General features: G+C 39.4%; 1 protein-coding gene across 2 annotated transcripts in view; it reads right to left on the reverse strand.

The window, feature by feature from the left end:
• Sh3rf3 (SH3 domain containing ring finger 3) overlaps nt 1–23901 on the reverse strand; it is a 312507-nt gene that overhangs the window by 88181 nt on the left and 200425 nt on the right. The gene's annotated exons all lie outside the window — the stretch shown is intronic.

A 23901-nucleotide genomic window follows, 5' to 3' on the forward strand; every position in this document is an offset into this window, starting at 1 on the left:
CTGCTTTAAGTCACTTTCTCTGGCAGAATGCCTCAAAATGCCCAGAATTTTCTGAAGATGCTGGTTGGCTCTTGCTCGGCAGATTTGAGATAGTATCTAATCTCCTGCATTATTTTTGTTTTGTGTTTTCTACTTTAAAATTTTGATTTTTAAAAGGGTGTGTGTGTATTGTTGGAGTATGCTACATACATGGCTATGCCATCTGAGGCCTGAAGATGGAGTTGTATGCCGTGTGTAGCGTATAACCGAGCTGGGTGATGGGAACTGAATTCAGGTCTTCCGCAAGAGCAGCAAGTTCTTTTAACCACTAAGCTACCTCAGCAACCCATTTCCTCATTTTTATTAGTACCTTGAGAATACAATGTATTTGATCATATTTACCCATCTCCTCTAACTCTTCACAGATTAACCTCCTAACTTTGTGTCCCTCTTAAAAAAAACAAAACAAAACATCAAGCACAAATTTTTGTTGCCCATATACTTTAGATATGTGGCCTTCCACTGGACCATAGCCAACCTATGGAGGGTCAGACCTTTAAGAAGACTGACTCTCCCTCTCCCAGCACCTATTAATTGCCAATAGCTCCATAGCTCAGGGTAAGACTTCATGACTACCTTCCCTCTCCATGCTAGGATTTTGTCTGGCTTGAGCTTGCGCAGGTATTGTGTGTGCTGTCAAACCAAATGTTTAAGTACTCTGTTGTGTCTGAAAACTGTTTTCTTCTAGTCATCCACCCCTCTGGCTTTTACACGTTTTTCCATTCCATCTTCTCCAATGGTTCCTGAGCTGAGGAGGGGTGGATGCCATGTAGATATCTCATTTTGAGCTAAGAAATTTCAGTCTCTCATGTGCACCAGTTGTGAGGTTCTGTGTTAATTGCCATCTACTACAAAAGGAAGCCTTTCTGATGAGGGCTGAGAGATACACTAATATACAGGTAAACAATACATCATGAGGAGTTGAGTTAATACTATGTCTGTTATAAAAGTAATATAAGTAGGTTCTTCTGTTCTTAGCCCAGATAACAGCGGCAAGTACACCCTTCAATGGACTTCATATCCAATCAGAAAGCGGTTGGTTACTCCCATAACATTCATGATTATCGTACCAATAAGCATGCCTTCCCTAGCTTACAGCTGGGTAAGACTGAGGATCACTTCACTCATCTGGTAGAATGCATAATACCTTCAACCACTGTAAATGTTATCCCGTAGGAAGACGTTCCAGTTTGACCTCTCTGTGTTCTACGACTCTAGTAGGTGATGCCTTCAGCAATGTGGTGTTACTGGTGAGGTCTGGAGGACAATCAACAACACTGGCAATAGTCAGTAATGTTTGGGGTTTGATGAGACCTCACTTGACAACTCCAAAAGAAGTAGTCCACTCCTGGGGCTGGGTTTTTTAATTTTTAGTTCTTGGTGTCTAGTAGGGGATTGTTTTCATAATATAGGGTAACTCCATTTAAATATATTTATGTGTATATGCATACATTTTAGAAATCTTCTGCAGTAGTAGGTTTCTACATGACAGTTTCAAAATGTCTTTAATATTATGTATCACTCTCCATATTTCCTCCTCAACGCCTCACTTGTTTAACTCTTCCTACTCCATTATTCCCCTCTAACCTCTACACCACTGCAATTTATATTCCTTCCACTAAAGTGTTCTTCCCCTCATGGCCCCTTAATTACTTCCTGACGTCTAAGTGATACACACATATCTGAAAATCCATAAATGAGAGAAAATGTAGTTTGCTTTCTGGGTCTAGATTATGTCACTCAGTGACTACTTTCATCTCCACATATATACCGAGAATTTCATAATTTTACTTTTCAATTTTTTTATTTAAAATTGTATATACTATATTTTTTTCCAAATCAGCAGTTAAATTTTATGAAACTAAAAGAGATTTCATAGAAACGAACCATTAGTGTTATTCATACAACTCCCTTCCAACTTCCTAGATCCTCCCCATCTTCTACCCACCCAACTTCACATTATTTCTCTCTCAATAACCGCTCCCCAAACAGAGAAAACAATAAAAACCAGTAAGATAAGAGATAGCAAAACAAACAAAAATGTGTGCGCGTGCCCACCACCACCAAGAACATGTAATCCATTTTGTATTGACAAATACTCCTGGGTCCTACCTTGGAGTGTGACTGATAAGGCAAGTGCCACACCATTGGAGGAAAATGATTTTTTCTTTCTGAGAATGTAGCAAATGCAAATAGCTTCTTGGTTAAAGGTGTCACTATGTATCTAAGTCCCCTCCTCAGTGATGGGATTTTGTCAGCTTTGAACCTGTGCAGCTCTTGTGTGTGCTATCACAGTCTTTGTAAGTCCACATGAATATGAGCCCTGTTGTGTCTGTAAGATGCTGTTTCCTTGGAGTCATCTACTACCTTTGACTTATATCTTACTCCTCTTTCATGTGAACCTCTGAGCCTTGTAAGCAGTCTGTTAAAGATATCTCATATTGGTTTGAGTATTTTAAAGTCTCTCATTCTCTTCACATTGAGTAATTGTAGCTCTCTTTGTTAATTACCATCCACTGCAAAAAGAAGCTTCTCTGATGGGAGCTGAGCAATGCTCTGCTCTATTGGGTATATTAATGCATCATTAGAAGTCACTACATTGTTATGTTAATTTAGCAGAATAATAGCATATTTTCCCCTAGGCTTATGACCTATCTAGTCTGTTGGACTGGACTAGATAGGTTCTTGAACACTTTACCAAAGTCATTTATGGGTTCCATATAATGGAGTGAGCTATAAATCCAAAAAAAAGGGCTTAGTTACTCCCATGACATTTGTGCCACTGTTGCATAAGAACATCTTGCAGGCAGGTCACTGTTGTGGGTCATAGGGTTTGTAACTGTATGAAATTGATTATTATGTTTCTCCTCTAGTAGCATTCAAAGTACCTTCCAGACCATGAAAACTAGTCAGTAGGGGGTGAAACTTTTAGTTATAAGCCAGTTCATTGTTTCTATGTTCAATTCCATAAATAAGCTGGGTCGTTAGCAATAGGGTTTTACCATCAGGTTATGAAGAGCAACAAACAGCCTGTTATGTTTAAAGGGTTCAATGAAGTAACAAGATGCAGTCTATTCTGGCACTGGTTGTCATACTCAGAGATGCAAAATATCTAGACAGGGCTACACATATGAAAACTTCACTTCAACTGTTTTCATACATGTATATATTTTGGAACCTTCTACAGTACCATTGGTTTCAAAACATTTTTAGTGCTAGTTGTACCTCCCTACATTTCTTTTTTTACACTGACTTCCCATCTCCCTCCTCATTTAACCCTCCTATTCTAGTTACCTTTTAATCTCTTCATAAATCCTTACTCTATTTCCCCTTCCCTAGAAGATGACCTCCTCCCCTTGGTCCATTTTTAGCTACTTAACTTCTGTGGTATTTGTGTTGAAACACGCATAGCTAAAGTCCACAAGACATAACATGCAAAGTTTGTTTTTCTGGGTTTGGGTTACCTAACCCACGATGATTGTTTTTAGTTCTGTCCATTTACCCGCAAATTTCATAACTGTATTTTTTTCTAACAGCCGAATAACATTCCATTGTGTAAGTGAATAAGTATTTTCATCATCTATTCAGTTGATGGACTGTTTCCAATTTCTGGCTCTTATGAATAGAGCAACAATGAACACGGATAAGCATGCATCTCTGTAGAAAGACATAGAGTCCTTTGGGCATATTTTCAATAGTGGTATAGCTGAATCTTGAGATAGATCAATTCTCAGCTTTCTGAGGAACTTCCACACTGATTTCCATAGTGCCATGCCAGTTTGTACTCAAACTAACAATGAATAAAAATTCTCCTTTCCCTTCAACCTCACCAACATATACTGTCATTTGTTTTATTAACCTTGGCCATTCTGACTGGAGCAAGACAAAATCTTATAGTACTTTTAATTTTAATTTCCCTCCTAGATAAGGATGTTGTTTTAAGTGTTTTTTTTTAAGTGTTGTTTTAAGTGTTTCTTGGCCATTTGTGTTTTGCCTTTTGAGAACTCTCTGTTCAGTTCTTTTTTTTTTTTTTAATTTGGGTTGTTTGTTTTCTTGATTTTTAACTTGTTTTGGTTCTTTATATTTTTATACCCAAATCCTCTATTAGATATATACTGGATACCTGTTTTTCATCCTGTAGGCTGCTGTTTTTTTCACATGATGGTATCCTTTGCCTCATGGAAGCTTTTTATCTTCATGAGGTCCCATTTAGTGACTGTTAGTCATAGTGCCTGTGCTATCGAGGTCCTTTTCTGAAAGTCTTTTCCCTATCTAATGAGTACAATTCCCCATTTTCCCTATCAGGTCAGTGTATCTGACCTTACACTGAGGTACTTGATCCATTTGGAATTAAGTTTTATGCAAGGTAATAAATGTGAATTTATTTACATTCTTCTACATGCAGCCGTCCAATTTTATAAGCAATATTTGTGGAAGATGATGCTTTTTTTCCACTGTGTATCTATGGCTTCTTTGTCAAAATATAATGTGTCTACAGGTGAGTTGTATCTAGGTCTTCAATTCTATTCAGTTGAGCAACACATGTGATTTCTGCAAATATCATGCTGTTTTTATTACCACAGCTCTGAAATACAACCTAAAATCTAAGAGCATGGTAATTTCAGCAGTTTTTCTTTTTTTAGGGTTGACTTAGCTATCCTGGGTTTTTATGTTTTCATATGCAGTTGAAGATTCTTTTTTCAATTTCTGTTAAGAACTGTGCTGCAATTCTGATGGGGATTTTGCTGAATCCGTAGATTACTTTTGGTAAGATGGCCATTTTTATAATATTAATCCTACTGATCTTTAGGGTTTTTTTTTCCTTAAATGTCTTAAAGTTTTTATTATACAAGTCTTTTTAGGCTAATGTGAAAAGTGTAGTTTCCCTGATTTCTTTCTCAGCATATTTGTAATCTTCACATAGAAGGCTACTGATGTTTGTGTGGTTCATTTTCTATTCTGCTACTTTACTGTGGGTGTTCTTTAACTATAGAAGTTTCCTGTAGAGTGTTTGGGGTCTTTTACATATAAAATCATACCATCTGCAGATTCCTTTTCTATTTGAATCCCCTTGATCTCCTTCAATTGTCCCACTGCTTTAGCTAACACTGTAGCTAATACCTATATTGAGCAGGTATGGAGCAAGTGGACAACCTTGTTTTGTTCCTTGTGAGATTCCTCATATCTACTTTGGCATGTCAACTGGTGGTAGGTCTTGTTTAGGTAACCATATTGTTCAGATTTCATAACTGATTTTGGTGGAAATGCTTTTACTTTTTCTCCATCTAGCATAATATTGGCCACCGGCTTGCTGTAAACTGGCTTCATTATGGTGAGTATGTCCCTTGTATCCCTAGACCTTTCAGGGCCTTTTAAATTAACTAATTTACTTTTTTACTCATGACAGGATGTTGGGTTGGGTTTTGTCAAAGGCCTTTTTCTGTATTTAATAAAATGATCATGTTGGGTTTTTTTTTTTCCTTTCAGTATGTTTATGTGGTGGGTTAAGTTTGTTGATTTACATATGTTGAATCATCCTTACATCTGTGGGATGAAGTCAACTTGATCATGATGGATAATTCTTTTTGATGTTTTCTTGAATTCAGTTTCTAAGTGTTTTATTGAGAATTTTTTTCATTTTTCTTTATAAGGGATATTGTTCTGTAATTTTCTTTTGTTGTTGATTCTTTGTTTAGTTTTGGTATTAGGGTGTAGTGGCTTCATAATTTTGCAGACTTTGATGAATACTCTTGGTAGTTCTTTGACGGTCTAGTAGAATTCTGCACTGACTCCATCTAGCCTACGGGCTTTTTTTGGTTGGAAGATTCTGTTTTTTTTGTAGTAGAAGTTTTTGGGTCTGTTGAAATTGTTTATTTTATCTTGATTTAACTTTGATAGGTTGTATAAAACAAGAAATTTTGTTTATCAGATGATGGCCACATAGTGTTTCCATTTTCTGGGTATTGTGAAGAGGATAGCAATGAACATGAGCAACTATTTCTATAATAAGATCTGGAGTACTCTCCCCAAGAATTGTTTAGCTGGATTATTTCAGGCATCTATCCTAGCTTTTTTATAAACTACCACACTGACTTCCAGAGTAACCACACAAGTTCACCCCTTCTCTCGAAAGGGTTCCCCTTTCCTCACACCTGTGCCAGCATTCATCCTTGTTTTGTTTGTTTGTTTGATCTTAGCTATTCTTACCATAGGAAGATGAAATATCAAAGTACTTTTAATTTGCATTGCCCACTTGTCTAAGGATGTTGAGCATTTAAAAAAATGTTTCTCAGACATTTCAATTTCTGAGAACTGTTTAGTTCCATGGCTCAATTTTTACATGGGTTATTTGTTCTCTTTTTCAGAGAATTTCATACATAAGTTCCGTGTTTACATCCTTTTTCCTTTCCTTATTCCATATCAACTCCAAATGCTATGACTTCTTTATTATTTTAACATATATATGTATATATGTAATTTTATAAATGCAACTGGCTGAGTCCCTTCAGTTAGCACTAGGAAATGGATAGCATTACCAGGGCTTGTTCCTGGAGGTAGCTGATTCTCTCACAAGCCATTCACTGCTTGAGTTCTTCATCGGGGAGGCGGGCCTTGTGAGATTCCTCACATCCACTTTGGCATGTCAACTGGTGGTGTCATTTTTTTTTTTTTAGGTCTTGTTTAGGTAACCATATTGTTCAGATTTCATAACTGATGTGTTGTTCCTGCTTTATATAGATATGCTATTTCACAGCATATACCTTGGTTCTCTGGCTCTTATAATATTTTTACTTCCTGACTTGTATTGCAGATGTATCGATTAGAACTGAGCACTCCATGGTAAGGGTGTGACAGGTTGTGCATTTATGTAATGGTTTCCATTTGTAGCAGAAGAAGGTTTTTGACATCTGGGTCTGCTAAGTGTTTAAAATGCAGTTAAACATTATTCTAGTTTAGGAAATTGGAAGCAGCAGGTTTTACTCTAGGGCCTTTGGCTACACCAACAACAGGCAGTTGTCTGTTCCCTTCTATTAAATAGGCCTTAAGTCCAATTGGGTAGCTCCTGGTTACTCCCAGGATATAAGTGCCACTATTGTACCTATTAGGATATCTTACTATTCTGGTCATTGTTGTAGCCTGAAAGCACTAGATCTGAGTAGGACTACTGATTTATTTTGTTTTGTTTTTCTTCATTGGTAGTTTGTAGCATAGCTACTTTTGGTACTATGAGAAGTAGTCCTCAGAAAGGAGATATCAAGTCAAATCCAGCTTAGTTCTTTCACAACCTGTATCCAAACTGTGTGTTATCTTCTGCTATAGGGCCTTACTTCTAATTTCTGTGAGAGAATCAAGGGTAATGTCAAATGCCTATATTGTTTTAGAAATGTCTTAGGCTCCCCTAACTAAAACCTAAAAAAAAAAAAAAAAAAGTTTTTCATGTACTGGGTTTTTGTTGAATAATATGTTGCTGTTTGGGGGAGTATTGAAACTTCAAAGGACATAGAAAAATTACATGTATGCATGCACACACGTGTGTGTGTGTGTGTGTAATTTTAAGGAAACATAAAACAATATGATTTCTTGTGGTGTTTTCAAACATCCTTAGTGCTATTTATCCATTCTCCCTCTATTTCCCTCTACATTGTCCTTGTTCCTCCTTCCTAGCTAAAGTTGGTCCCCCACTTTCCCCATTTTCCCTTCGTAGCAGCTGTGCCCTAATAACCCCATACCCTAGAGCACCTTCTTCCTCACCCTGTGACAAAAGGTTCTTGGAAAACTGGCATTCTACAGGCAGAAGAATGAAGTTAGCTCATGTTTATGACACTGCATAGAAACTAACTCCAAATGGATCAAAGACCTAAATGTGAAAACTGAAACACAGAAGATGCTAGAAGAAAATATAAACAGTACTCTACATGATGTAGGTGAAGAAAAAGAACTTTTTAAATGAGGCTCCACTGGCCTAGAATTTGAGGACAACAATTGATAAGTGCTTTTCTTAAAACTAAAAATATTCTATGCCATTTTAGAAACAGTCAAGTGAAGAAGTCCACAGAAGGCGAGAGAATCTTTGCCAGCCACACATCTAACAGAGGAAAGACATCTATAATATATAAAGAACAAAACAAACAAACAAAGAATAGAGACCCAGTTAAGAAACAGCTATGGATCTGAACAGAGAGTTCTCAAAATGAGAAACAAAGTGGATAGGAAATAGTTTAGAGTGTTCAACATCTTTAGCTAAAATTAGGGGGAATGCAAATTCAAACTATTTTGTCATTTCATCTTATCCTTTTTGGAATATCTAAATTCAACAAAAGAAGTGACAACAAATGTTGGAGAGGATGTGAGGAAAGAAAAACATTTCTTCATTCTTGGTAGGATGGAAGACTGACAGACCCCCATCAAAACCAGCATGAAGACTTCAACTCAACTCTTAAGTCCTAAAGTCTTAAAAGGTTATCATATGACTCAGCTATACCACAGCTTGGCACAGACTTAACACTCCACTCCACAGATACTGTTCAGCCATGGTCATTGCCATTCTATTCACAATAGCTAGGAAGTGGAAACAAGTGTCCCTCAGCTGATGAGTAGGTAATAAAAATGTGGAATACTATTCAGCTGTAAAGAAAAAGGAAATAATGAGATTTGAAGTTAAGTGCAAAAAGACTAAAAAAATGAAAAATAAAAAGGTCATATTGCATGGAGTAACTCAAACCCAGGAAGAAGAATTTCAGAAGCCAGGAAAGTCAAAAGAGACCATTGCAGGAGAGTGTGGAACAATAGAGAGGTGAAAGGCACAACCAATCTGAAGGGGGAAGAAGGAAAAGCAGGAGATAAATATAGAAGAATGAGCGAAGAGGGCAAAATTATAGTAAGAAAGCCTGAAAAAGTCATATGGAATCATACAATTAACTATCTAAACCACATAATACATGTGAATCTTTGTGTAACTACACCTATATACTTTATTTTTTTTCTTTTTTTTTTAATTTTTCATCAATTACACTTTATTCATTCTGCATCCCCCCATAAGCCCCTCCCTCCTCCCCTCCCAATCCCACCCTCCCGCCTCCCTCTGCTTGCATGCCACTCCCCAAGTCCACTAATAGGTGAGGTTCTCCTCTCCTTTCTGATCTTAGTCTGTCAGTTCACATCAAAAGTGGCTGTATTATCCTCTACTATGGCCTGGTGAGGCTGCTCCCCCCCCAGAGGGAGGTGATCAAAGAGCAGGCCAATCAGATTATGTCAGAGGCAGTCCCTCTTCACATTACTATGTAACCCAATTGGACTCTGATCTGCCCTGGGCTACATCCGTGCAGGGGTTCTGGGTTATCTCCATGAATAGTCCTTGATTGGAGTATGAGTCTCTGGGAAGTTCCCTGTGTTCAAATTTTCTTGTTCTGTTGCTCTCCTTGTGGAGACCCTGTCCTCTCCAGCTCTTACTATTTCCCAGTTCTTACCTAAAATTCCGTTCACCTGCCAAACAGTTGCCCATCCGGCTCAGCATCTGCTTTGATAGTCTGAAGGGCAGAGGCTTTCAGAGGCCCTCTTTGGTAGGTTCCTAGGTTGTTTCCTGTTTTCTTCTTCTTCTGATGTCCATCCTCTTTGCCTTTCCAGATGGGGATTGGACATTTTAGTTAGGGTCCTCTCTCTTGCTTAGTTTCTTTAGATGCACAGGTTTTAGTGTGTTTGTCCTATGTTGTATGTCTATATGAGTGAGTATATACCATGTGTGTCTTTTTGCTTCTGGGACAACTCACTCAGGATGATCCTTTCCAGATCCCACCATTTACCTGCAAATTTCATGATTTCCTTATTTTTCATTGCTGAGTGATATTCCATTGTGTAGATGTACCACAATTTCTGCATCCATTCTTCAGTTGAGGGGCATCTGGGTTGTTTCCAGCTTCTGGCTATTACAAATAAAGCTGCTACAAACATAGTTGAGCAAATGTCCTTTTTGTGTACTTGAGCCTCTTTTGGATATATGCCCAGTAGTGGTATGGCTGGATCTTGAGGAAGCGCTATTCCTAGTTGTCTGAGCAAGCGCCAGATTGATTTCCAGAGTGGTTGTACAAGTTTACATTCCCACCAGCAGTGGAGAAGGGTTCCCCTTTCTCCACAACCTCTCCAGCATGTGTTGTCACTTGAGTTTTTGATCTTGGCCATTCTCATGGGTGTAAGGTGAAATCTCAGGGTTGTTTTGATTTGCATTTCCCTAATGGCTAGTGAGATTGAGCATTTCTTTAAGTGCTTCTCTGCCATTCGGTATTCCTCTACAGAGAATTCTCTGTTTAGCTCTGTTCCCCATTTTTTAAGTGGATTACTTGGTTTGCTGCTTTTCAGCTTCTTTAGTTCTTTATATATACTGGATATGAGTCCTCTATCAGATAAAGGGTTGGTGAAGATTCTTTCCCAATCTGTAGGTGGTTGCTTTGTTTTGATGACGGTGTCCTTTGCTTTACAGAAGCTTTTCAGTTTCATGAGGTCCCATTTATTGGTTGTCGCTCTTAGAGCCTGTGCTGTTGGTGTTCTGTTCAGGAAGTTTTCCCCTGTACCAATGATTTCTAGGGTATTTCCCACTTTTTTTTCAAGCCGATTTAATGTGTCTGGTTTTATGTTGAGGTCTTTGATCCACTTAGACTTCAGTTTTGTGCAGGGTGACAAGTATGGATCTATTTTCATTTTTCTACATGTAGACATCCAGTTAGACCAGCACCATTTGTTGAAGATGCTATCTTTTTTCCATTGTATGGTTTTGGCGTCTTTGTCAAAGATCAGGTGTCCATAAGTGTGTGGGTTTATTTCTGGGTCCTCTGTTCGGTTCCATTGATCCACCATTCTGTTTCTATGCCAGTACCATGAAGTTTTTAAAACTGTTGCTCTATAGTACAACTTAAGATCAGGGATGGAGATACCTCCAGAAGATCTTTTATTGTAGAGGATTGTTTTAGCAATTCTGGGTTTCTTGTTATTCCATATGAAGTTGAGAATTTTTCTTTCCAGGTCTGTAAAGAATTGTGTTGGTAATTTGATGGGCATTGCATTGAATCTGTAGATTGCTTTTGGTAAGATGGCCATTTTTACTATGTTAATCCTACCAAGCCATGAGCATGGGAGATCTTTCCATCTTCTCATATCTTCTTCTAATTCTTTCTTCAGAGATTTGAAATTTTTTTCATACATGTCTTTGACTTCCTTGGTTAGGGTTACTCCGAGGTACCTTATGTCATTTGTGGCTATTGTGAAGGGTGTTGTTTCCTTAATTTCTATCTCAGCCCTTTTGTCTTTTGTATACAGGAGGGCTACTGATTTTTTTTGAGTTAATTTTGTATCCGGCCACTTTGCTGAAGGTGTTTATCAGCTGTAGGAGTTCCCTGGTTTTTGGGGTCACTCACGTATACTATCATATCATCTGCAAATAGTGATAATTTGACTTCTTCCTTTCCAATTTGTATCCCCTTGATCTCCTTCAACTGTCTTATTGCTCTAGCAAGGACTTCCAGCACTATGTTGAAGAGATATGGAGAGAGTGGGCAGCCTTGTCTTGTCCCTGATTTCAGTGGGATTGCTTTAAGTTTCTCTCCGTTCAGTTTGATGTTGGGTATAGGCTTGCTGTATATCGCCTTTACTATGTTTAGATATGTGCCTTGTATCCCTGATCTCTCCAATACTTTGAACATGAATGGATGTTGGATTTTGTCAAAGGCTTTTTCAGCATCTAGGGAGATTATCATGTGGTTTTTTTCTTTCAGTTTGTTAATATGGTGGATCACATTGATGGATTTCCGTATATTGAACCACCCCTGCATACCTGGGATGAAGCCTACTTGGTCATAGTGGATAATCTTTGATGTGTTCTTGGATTCGGTTTGCAAGTATTTTATTAAGTATTTTTGCATCAATGTTCATAAGGGAGATTGGCCGGAAATTCTCTTTCTTTGTTGAGTCTTTGTGAGGTTTAGGTACCAAGGTGACTGTGGCTTCATAGAATGAATTTGGTAATATTCCTTCTGTTTCTATTTTGTGGAATAGTTTGAAGAGAATTGGTGTTAGCTCTTCTTTGAAGGTCTGGTAGAATTCTGCGCTGAAGCCATCTGGTCCTGGGCTTTTTTTGGATGGGAGACTTTTGATGACCGCTTCTATTTCTTTGCGGGATATAGGACTATTTAGTTGATTTACCTGGTCCTGATTCAGCTTTGGTAAGTCAAATCGATCAAGAAAATTGTCCATTTCATTTAGATTTTCAAATTTTGTGGCATATAGACTTTTGAAGTAAGTCCTAATGATTGTTTGGATTTCCTCAGTGTCTGTAGTTATATCCCCCTTTTCATTTCTGATTTTGTTGATTTGGGTGGTGTCTCTCTGCCTTTTAGTTAGCCTGGCTAAGGGTTTGTCGATCTTGTTGATTTTCTCAAAGAACCAGCTCTTGGTTTCATTGATTCTTTGAATTGTTTTATTTGTTTCCAATTGATTGATTTCAGCCCTGAGTTTGATTATTTCCAGCCGTCTACTCCTTCTTGGTGTGTCTGCTTCTTCTTTTTCTAGGGTTTTTAAGTGAGCCATTAGGGTGCTTGAATGAGCTGTCCCAAATTTCTTCTTGAAGGCACTTAGTGCTATGAACTTTCCTCTTAGCACTGCTTTCATTGTGTCCCACAAGTGCGGGTATGTTGTGTCTTCATTTTCATTGATTTCTAGAAAGACTTTAATTTCTTTCTTTATTTCTTCCCTGACCCAGCTGTCATTTAGTAACAAGTTGTTCAGTTTCCATGTGTGTGTAGGCTTTTTGTTATTTCTGTTATTGTTGAGGTCCAGCTTTATTCCATGGTGATCAGACAAGATACATGGGATTATTTCAATCTTCTTGTATCTGTTGAGGCTTGCTTTGTGACCCACTATGTGGTCTATTTTGGAGAAGGTTCCATGAGGTGCTGAGAAGAAGGTAAATTCTTTTGTGTTTGGGTGTAAAGTTCTGTAAATGTCTGTTAGGTCCATTTAATTCATGACCTCTGTCAGAGACATTGTTTGTTTAATTTCTGTTTGGTTGACTGGTCCTTTGTTGAGAGTGGGGTGTTGAAGTCTCCCACTATTAATGTGTGGGGATCTATATGTGCTTTAAATTTTATCAATGTTTCTTTCACAAATGTGGGTGCCCTTGTATTTGGGGCATAGGTGTTCAGGATTGTGATGTCTTCCTGGTGGAATTTTCCCTTGATGAGTATGAAGTGTCCTTCCCCATCTCTTTTGATTAATTTTGGTTGAAAGTCTATTTTATCAGATATTAGAATGGCTACTCCTGCTTGCTTCTTGGGTCCGTTTGCTTGGAAAGTCGTCTTCCAACCCTTTACCCTCAGGTAATGTCTATCTTTGTGTCTTAGGTGTGTTTCTTGTATGCAACAGATTGCTGGGTTTTGTTTACATATCCATTCTGTTAATCTGTGTCTTTTTATTGGAGAGTTGAGTCCATTGATGTTGAGAGAGATTAATGACCAGTGGCTGTTAGATCTCTTGAATTTGATGTTGGCTGTGGTCATCAGGTTGTGTGCTTGGTTGCTTTTTGTTTTACTGAAGTGAGGTTATTTATTTCCTGTGTTTTCTTGAATGTAGCTAGCTTTCTTGGGTTGTATTTTCCCTTCCAGTGTCTTCTGTAATGCTGGATTTGTTTGTAGGTATTGTTGAAATTTGTTTTTGTCATTGAATATCTTGTTTTCTCCATCTATGAGGACTGAGAGTTTTGCTGGGTATAGTAGCCTGGGCTGACATCTGTGTTCTCTTAGGGTCTGCATGATATCCGTCCAGGCCCTTCTGGCTTTCATGGTCTCTGTTGAAAAGTCAGGTGTGATTCTAATGGGTTTGGCATTATATGTTACTTGGCCTTTTTCCCTTGCAGGTTTTAGTATTTTTTCTTAGTTCTGTATACTTACTGTTTTGATTATTATGTGGCAGGAAGATTTTCTTTTCTGGTCAAATTTGTTGGGTGTTCTGTAGGCCTCATGTATTCTAATTGGCCTCTCCTTTAGCTTGGGGAAATTTTCTTCAATGATTTTGTTGAAAATATTTTCTGGGCCTTGGAGAAGGGAATCTTCTTTTTCCTCTATACCTATTATTCTTAGGTTTTGTCTTTTCATATTGTCTTGCATTTCTTGGACGGTCTGTGTTAGGAATTTTTCGGATTTAACATTTTCTTTGACAGATACATCGATTTCTTCCATTGTATCTTCCACACCTGAGATTCTTTCTTCCATCTCTTGTAGTCTGTTGGTTATGCTTACCTCTGTATTTCCTGTTTTCTTCCCTAGATTCTTCCTTTCCATTATTTCTTCCATTTGTGTTTTCTTTAATTTTTCCAATTCTATCTTCAGGTCTTGAGTTGTTTTGTTTATTTCCTTCACCTGTCTGATTGTACTTTCCTGTTTTTCTTTTAGTTCCTTCAACTCTGTTTCTATCATTTCATTCAGTGTTTTGAGCATTTCCTTTTTAAAGGCCATAAACTGTTTGGCTGCAGCTTCCTCTATTTCTTTACGGATGGCAATATTCTGTTTGAGTTTATCTTCCTCTATGTCTTTACGAATCTTATTTGTTTCCTCTGTTATCATCTTCATGAGCATACTTGTTAGGTCATCTTCTTGGATTTCAGTTATGGTGGGGTGTCCAGGGCTACTTGCCTCTGGGTAACTGGGTTCTGGAGATGCCATATTGCTCTGTCTTTTGTTGCTTGAGCTTGTACGCTGGCCTCTACCCATTGTGTTATCTTAGGTGTTTGGGGTTATTTTCTGGTGGTTCCTGGGGATCCTGTGGTGGAGAGAATCCCCTTTGCAGAAAGCTGGTTTTTCCTGAAGGATGTCTTCTCAGCTTTTTGGGTATAGTCCCTGGATGGCTGGTGTTTTTTCAGGAGTTGCTCACCTCAGGGATATAGACCTGAGTGGTAACTGTGGTCTTTGTTAGTCGAGAGGGTTCTCCTCTCACCCAGGGAAGTCCTGAGGGCAGCTGCCCTGTTTCTGGGTTTCTTGTTGCAAATTTAATGACCAGCTGCTGTGACCCAGTTGGACATCAGGCACGTAGCAACTGTTTGTGCCTGTGTCTGGAGCACAGCTGAGTGCTGGCGCCTCGGCCCCACTACACTGCTAGACTTTTTCTAGGGAAGGATTGGGTGATTTAGATCAGTACAGTTTCCTTCCTTCCCCGTGGATTCTCTGGAGACACGGACTCCCAGTGTCTTTTTTTGCCCTGGTGCACACTGCTCAGTGTCCGCCAGCTGGCTGGCCGCAGAAACTGCCTGTGCCTGGAGCACAGCTGTGTGATGGCGGCTCAGTCTCTGCCAGCTGTCTGGTGCGCAGAAACTGCCTGTGTCTGCCTTTGCGGCTTTTGGGAGCCTGAGTGGCTCCCTAAGCTGGGTAATTTTCCGGGGACCTTTTCAGGTTGGGGGTGAGCTGAGTGCTCTGAGATCAGACCCGCCATTTCTATCTCCGGCGGCGAATCAGGCGTGCAGGCAGGCAGGGCTCTGTGCCGGAACCTGGGTCCCCGGCTCTGGCTCTGGGCTGGCTCCTGGGGTGCCCGTGGAACCCGCCCGAGTCTTTTCCATGGGATGTCTGGGTGACCTAAGGCCGGTCCCAATCGTTTCCTGTACCCTGGGGTTATCTCTCGACTGTAAATTCCAGTCTCTGCTAGTGTGGTGCCCACGGTTCAGTCTGGGACCGTGACCAGAGACACTGGCTTGTGGCTCTGGGCTGGGGCTGGGGCTGGCGGCCGGCAGCCAAGCGTCTGGCGGAACCGGGATCTCTTCCGCGGTTTAGCTGGGTGAGTTAAAAGCTGATTGAATCCCCCACCGTGGGGTATCCTCTCACCTGGGAAACACAATGACTGTGTTTTATGGCCGAGAGTTCTGATTGCTGGTCACTGTGCTGATCCTGCTGTGCTGCTGCTCAGAATGAGAGTCCTCCCGGCTCCGCCATCTTGCCCCTCCTCCCCCACCTATATACTTTAAATGAATTTTTCCTATCTGGGTAACAATGCTCCTGGGAAAAACCATAGACCTTTTAAAAATAAAACAGAATAATAAATAAATAAAACAAAAAACAACACTGGGTTCAGCCAATTTCATTAAATGTATACTAAAAGAATTAAAAGCACAGATTAACATCAACCAAATGATAGCAGGTGATTTCAAACTACATTTTCTGCAATAGACAGGTCATCTGGACAAAAATAAACAAAATTAAACATTTCCTGAAGTGAAATGAAACATACCAAATCCCCTGAGATACAGTAAAAGCTCTCTTACATGGGAAATATATAGCTTGACTACAGTAAAACATAAGAAGAATAAACATCAGTGATGTAATACTGTAACTCAAAATTTGGGGAAACAAGAGCAACATGAATGTGAATACAGTAGACACCAAGAGATAATTAAAAATCAAGAGGTGAAATTAATGAAATAGAAACAAAAAAAAACACAAAGAATCAACAAATATGAGAGCTTGTTCATTGAGAAGATAAACAAGATTATCAGTGACCCAACTAACCAAAAGAAAGGGAGAGAGGGCACAGATTAACAAAATCAGAAATAGACAGAGAAACATTACATCACCAATTAAATTCTGATTATAAGAGAATAGTTAAGAAAAAAACCTTTACTTCATCAAATTGGAAAACCTTAAAAGGAATAGAGAATTTCTAATTTTTCCAAACCACCAAAATTAAACCAAGAGATCAACAGCCAAAACAGAATCATAGCAAATGAAATGACAGGAACAAGAACAGAGCTTTCTAGCTAAGGAAAGTCCAGGAGCAAATGGATACACAGCAGAATTCTACCAGATTATGGAAGAGGAGCTAGAAGTGATCCTTCTTTAACTATTCAAAAACTAGAAACAGAAGGAGCACTCTTCAGCTCCTCTATCAAGACAGTGTCCTCTAATGCCGATATCATAAAAGATATGACCAAAAAAGAAAACAATAGGCTAATATCCCCAATGAACAGACATAAAGTTGCTTAATATAACTCTCAAACAAAATACAGAGAAACATAAAAAACATACCCACCATGACACTGTAGAGACGATTCAACATACGCAAGTCAATAAATGTAATAAAAACCACATAAATGGACTTAACGATCGAAATCACATGATCATCTCATCAGATGCAGAAGAAGCCTTTGACAACATGCAACATGCCTTCCCATGTCCTGGAGAAAGTAGAGTGATTAAAGGGAAAATATCACAACATAGTAAAAGCTACATATGAGAAAGCCACAGCCAACATCATCCTAAATAGGGAAAAATGATAGAAACAGGTCTAGAGTCCCTGAACTGAGGACTCAGTCTCCTGACTGAGGACTTGTGTTCACAGTATCACAAGTTTCCATAAAGCTTCTGAAGGAGAGAAACAACCAACAGACCTACCCAGCTATGATGCCAATGAACCACAACAATGACCAGTATAACATGAAAACTTGGAGGGTGCAATAGTGGGGCCTATACTTTGGGAGTAACCAAGAGCTCTCAAATTGGACTTAAGATCCACTCAACAAGAGGGAAAACATGTCTAGTACTGGAAATCTAGCCAGCTTCCTAGATCTAGTGAAGTCACAGACCTTGGAGGGAAACCTACAACTGTCACTTTTCTAACCCAGCATTCTAAATATTTACCCTTAAATATAGAGATAAGTATAGTTCTCCTCCCTCCTCAAGGAAACCTCTTTGGAACAGATGGAGAAAACTTCAGAAAATCACCAATCAAAATGCAGTTAAGGACCCCAGTGCCAATGGATACATCTACAACACAATTCCTGCACCCAAGGCTTAGGGATCATTGTAGAAGAGGAGACAGAAAAATTGTACGACCCAGAAGAACAGATAGTTTTCTCTAAAATTATGTCTCCTAGAAATGTCAGAAGCTACACACATAAAGTCTCACCAACATAACTGCTTCAAATTGAGCTCCACAAAGACAACAACAACAGGCATGCTAATGTAGACAAGGGTGAGATGGATTTGGGAAGGCCACAGAGGATCAACTCTACACAAAAAACTACAGGCAACTAAGGAATGCTGAGAGTGGGAGAAATCCTCTTCCCCAGGGAAGAGTTCTCACAATCGATTATCTAATACCAAATAGTCAGCCCTGAGAACATGCATGAATAAGCAACATTATTCAGCCTGAGAAGGTTGTATTTATGTATCAGGAATAGACAGACAGACAGAAGACAGAGCAATAATTAAAGAAAAAGATGACATATACCTGAAAGAGAGCAAGTATGTACACAGGGGATTTTGAAGGGAGGAAAAGGGAATGATAGGATTGCATTGTAATCTCAAAAAATTAGGAAATATTAAAATGTTCTATAAAATTGGAAAATCTAAAAGTAATTAATACCTAAAAGCACATAAATACCAAAGTTAAAGGCAACATGATTGTATGTATAACAATCAACAAGATAAAAGCAGTAATTTAAAATCTCTCAGCTAAGAAAAGCACAGGGTCAGAGAGTTCTGTGCAGAATTCTAGTAGGCCTTCATGAGGAACCAACCCCAGCAATATTCAAATTACTCCATAAAAATAGAAATGGAAGGGACTTCTGAATCTCTTTGTAGGATCTGGTATCACCCAGAATCCCAACCAGATAAAAACATGAAAAACCGAAGAGATCCAAAACAATCCTGAACAATAAAAACACTGTTCAAGATTTCACCACCTGATTTAAAGTATGGCTTATTGCTGCTTTGTTCACAGTAGCCAAATATAATGGATAATGAAAGCGTTGAACATACACAATGGAATATTGTCCGGCTGTGAAAAAAAATGCAGTTATGCAGTTTTCAGGTAGAGAAATGAAACGGAAAAACATTTCACTAAGTGCAGTAACACAGACCCAGAAAGACAAACATTTCATATTTGCTCTTGTATGTGAATCCTAGCAACAAATTTTTAGATTTTTATGTTTAACTTGTAGCACTTATTAGAGCCAGGAAATCAGAAGAGGCCATTGGTGACATAGAGAAAGAAAGATACTAAGGAGGTAGGAAGAGTAGAACACAGGTGATATGAAGATAAAAAGTGGGGAGGTATAAGTGAAGAAAAGATGAGACGGTAGAGCAAACGAGGAGTTGGGAGAGAAACAAGCAACACTAAATGTTTGAAAAATTCATATTTTTTGGAAACCTACTATTTTATAGCTTCATATATGTATGTATATGAGTCTAACTGGTGTTATCCTACAAAGATTTTTCTCTAAGAAGCCATAAGTTAGCAAAAGCAAAGCTCAATGCCAGGTGTGGGATACCTCCCTGCAAGGCAGGGAAATCCCAGGGATCCCCAGAACAATACAGGCTACTACCATTTCCCACAAGAACTTAATTTCTAAGACCCTATTGTTGAAAACTTTGGTCACAAGACATGGAGAAATAGCTTAGTGCGGAGGAGGAGGATTCTTCCTTGCTGGCTCACTTTAAGAGTACCAAAAGGTGCTATGCAGTCTGATGGAGGGGAAAGTCATCAACAATCTTGCCTAGCTGTGAGCTGTGACTAGCATGGTAAGAGATGCCAGAGTACAACAGTGGCATGAATGGCAAGAAGGTAACCACCAACGTTTGACTGTTTTTTTTTTAAAGGAACTGAACTCTTTTTTTATTATTATTATTAATTAAACTTTATTCATTTTGTATCCCCCCATAAGCCCCTCCCTACTCCCCTTTCTGCATGCATGCCCCTCCCCAAGTCCACTGACAGGGGAGGTCTTCCTCTCCTTCTTTCTGATCTTAGACTATCAGTTCTCATCAGGAGGGGCTGCATTGTCCTCTTCTGTGGCCTGGTGAGGCTGCTCCCCCCAGGGGGAGGTGATCAAAGAGCAGGCCAATCAGATTATGTCAGCGGCAGTCCCTCTTCACATTACTATGTAATCCACTTGGACACTGAACTGCCATGGGCTACATCTGAGCAGGGGTTCTAGGTTATCTCCATGAATAGTCCTTGGTTGGAGTATGAGTCTCTAAGAAGTTCCCTGTGTTCAAATTTTCTTGTTCTGTTGCTCTCCTTGTGGAGTTCCTGCCCTCTCCAGCTCTTACTATTTCCCACTTCTTACATAGAATTCCATTCATTCTGCCCGCCAGTTGGCCATCAGGCTCAGCATCTGCTTTGATAGTCTGTAGGGCAGAGGCTTTCAGAGGCCCTCTGTAGCAGGTTCCTAGGTTGTTTCCTGTTTTCTTCTTCTTCTGATGTCCATCCTCTTTGCCTTTCAGGATGGGGATTGAGCATTTTAGTTAGGGTCCTCTCTTTTGCTTAGTTTGTTTAGATGTACCGATTTTAGTGGGTTTATCCTATGTTGTATGTTTATATGAGTGAGTATATGCCGTGTGTGTCTTTTTGCTTCTGGGACAACTCACTAAGGATGATCCTTTCCAGGTCCCACCATTTACCTGCAAATTTCATAATATCCTTATTTTTCATTGCTGAGTAATACTCCATTGTATAGATGTACCACAATTTCTGCATCCATTCTTCAGTTGAGGGGCATCTGGGCTATTTCCAGCTTCTGGCTATTAAATGCTCAACCTCATTAGTCATTAGGGAAATGCAAATCAAAACAACCTTGAGATTTCACCTTACACCCATCAGAATGGTCAAGATCAAAAACTCAAGTGACAACACATGCTGGAGAGGTTGTGGAGAAAGGGGAACCCTTCTCCACTGCTGGTGGGAAAGTAAACTTGTACAACCACTCTGGAAATCAATCTGGCGCTTTCTCAGACAACTAGGAATAGCGCTTCCTCAAGATCCAGCCATTCCACTCCTAGGCATATATCCAAAAGAGGCTCAAGTACACAAAAAGGACATTTGCTCAACCATGTTTGTAGCAGCTTTGTTTTGACTGTTTTTAAATCTAGATCCTAATGAGTGCCTGGTACAAGAGCACATGATTGGGGTGAACATACTATTATTATTTTGCTAAATAAATAGTTTTATTTATAAACAGTTTTAAATAAATAAAGTTTTAAACTCCTCTATAAATTCATATCTCTGTACTCAGATTAGTTCATCTCTTGATCCTCATCAGGGAAGTTTCTTTGTTGATTAAATGGCAGTTAATAGAAAAAACTCTCAAAGTTCAGAGAGGAAGTGTCTTTGGAATGCTTAGCCAAAAATTAAACATCCATACCACACTCACTGTCCTCAAGTCTCATGGACCATGGAGGAAGATGGAATTACTTACTATAAGAGTCAAAGGTTAGGGGTTGGAGAGATGGCTCAGTTGGTAAGAACCCTGTCTGCTCTTCCTAAAGGACCCGAGTTCAATTCCCAGCACCCACATGGCAGCTTACAACTCTCTGTAATGCCAATTCCAAGGGATCTGACACCTTCACACTAATGCACATAAAATAAAATTAAATAGATTATTTTAAAAAAAAGAGTCAAAGGTTGGGGAAGGCTGAAGCAAAACAGTGTCTTTTGGACCTGCATGACATAACCATTGTACTCATGAATTTACAGACGCTATAGTTGCCTGCACAAGATGTGTACAAGATCTAGCCAGTCAACATTCCAGCATGGTAGGGGCAGGGGTTCATGATCCCCTAACCAAAGAGCTATTAATAGTTGTTGTCCTACAAACCCACTAAAACCTGTGCATCTAAAAGAAACTAAGCAAGAGAGAGGACCCTAACTAAAATGTCCAATCCCCATCCGGAAAGGCAAAGAGGTTGGACATCAGAAGAAGAAGAAAACAGGAAACAACCTAGGAACCTACCACAGAGGGCCTCTGAAAGCCTCTGCCCTTCAGACTATCAAAGCAGATGCTGAGCCGGATGGGCAACTGTTGGGCAGGTGAACAGAATTTTAGGTAAGAACTGGGAAATAGTAAGAGCTGGAGAGGACAGGGTCTCCACAAGGAGAGCAACAGAACAAGAAAATTTGAACACAGGGAACTTCCCAGAGACTCATACTCCAACCAAGGACTATTCATGGAGATAACCCAGAACCCCTGCACAGATGTAGCCCAGGGCAGTTCAGAGTCCAATTGGGTTACATAGTAATGTGAAGAGGGACTGCCTCTGACATAATCTGATTGGCCTGCTCTTTGATCACCTCCCTCTGGGGGGGGAGCAGCCTTACCAGGCCATAGTAGAGGACAATGCAGCCACTTTTGATGTGAACTGACAGACTAAGATCAGAAAGGAGAAGAGAACCTCCCCTATTAGTGGACTTGGGGAGTGGCATGCAATCAGAGGGAGGAGGGAGGGTGGGACTGGGAGGGGAGGAGGGAGAGGCTTATGGGGGGATGCAGAATGAATAAAGTGTAATTGATGAAAAAAAAAACTGATATAGAGAAAAAAATAGTTGTCTTCTGCAGAAGGGAAAGTTAGCTTTCTTTAAGGGTATAGCTCCTAGAAAGCTGAATACATGCCAGTAGATGACTACAAACTCATGAGACATGAATATATGGGCAACACAAATTTGATTTGGTGGGTTATTAAATAAAAAAAGAGGAGTTGGGTGCGACCTTGGGATAAATCATGGGGAGTTATGGGGAGGAATGGAGGATGGATAAGATCAAAATACATCATATGCATTTATATAATTTTCAAATGATTAGTAAAGTATTATATTTTTTAAAAAGAAAAAAATCACTGACAGGAAGACATCTTGAAAATTTGATTATTAACCCTGGCTCTGGCTTCCCCTTGGACAGACAGTTCTCAACAGCTTCAAACTAGATCTCTAATTATTTTCACTTTGAAGGACTTGAAAGACAGAAAAGCAGCAGAGAGGAGATTTGAGTTTCTCTGGGGCAGTTAAGAAGAAATAAGATGAAGACATGATTGTATTTTCTCAGTTTGCCATAACTGATTGAAGTGAGGAGCTACAGATATTCTGCTAAAATGCACATGTACACATGAAATCTTGAAAGTACAAGGATCACCATGAACTTGTGTATGATCTCTGCTAAGGAAATCATATTACCAAAAGAGAACAGGCAAGGTGTTTTTCCTACTGGCAATAAATCTTGGTAAAAATCCCTTGCCAAGTACTACAACCATGGGGGCCAATGGAACAACTCTGAGATTGCAATGAATGCCAGTTCCTGTAAAACCAGGCACCCCACTCTTTCTGAACTAAATGCTCACCATGCTTCAGCAGAGAAGTATTTTGCAGTCACTGTAGGACTTCTGCATGGCTACATGTCCTCTCACCACCATGTCTGAAAACTATTACCACTGCCCAGGCCCGCATGGCATGAGCATGGCAGCCTCAGTACCACAGCTCTCCTGGGCAAATGGCTTCCATCTGTACAGCCAGGACCTACCCTTGCCCTGTTATGTGGAGTCTGAAATTTTTCTTTATTTTTTGATTTTGTTTTATGTTATTTAACATGATCTTACTGCGAAGGCTGACTTTAAACTCCAGGCCTTTAAGTATTTGAGGCCCAGTCTCCTAAGTACCTTGACTACAGGTATGTAGTCTCAATTTCTTTAAACGTGAATCTGCTGCACAATAGGTGGACCCAGAGAACATGTCTCTGAGTAAAATAAGTCAGATATACAAAGAAAAGAGTTAAACAATCTCAAGAACAAGTTAAAGAGCTAAACCGTAACAGGAGCACTATGGTTAATAACAGCTGTAGAATCCCACCAAGGATTTCCTAGCAGGAGGAAACTGCAGCTGTCCTTGCCAATGGTAAAATGAGTAGCTAATGGATAAGCTAATTTATTCCACTATAGGAAGCACTTAACTGCATAAGATGTTGTATACCCTAAATATACAGTGAGATGTGCTTTAAAAATGTGGATGATGCTCCCTGGGCCAATCTCTAATTAAAGACTTGTTTCCTGAGGAGGCAGTCTTACCCTGAGATTC

The sequence above is a fragment of the Meriones unguiculatus genome, chromosome 16 (assembly GCF_030254825.1).
Source record: "Meriones unguiculatus strain TT.TT164.6M chromosome 16, Bangor_MerUng_6.1, whole genome shotgun sequence".
In the NCBI taxonomy this organism is placed as follows: domain Eukaryota; kingdom Metazoa; phylum Chordata; class Mammalia; order Rodentia; family Muridae; genus Meriones; species Meriones unguiculatus.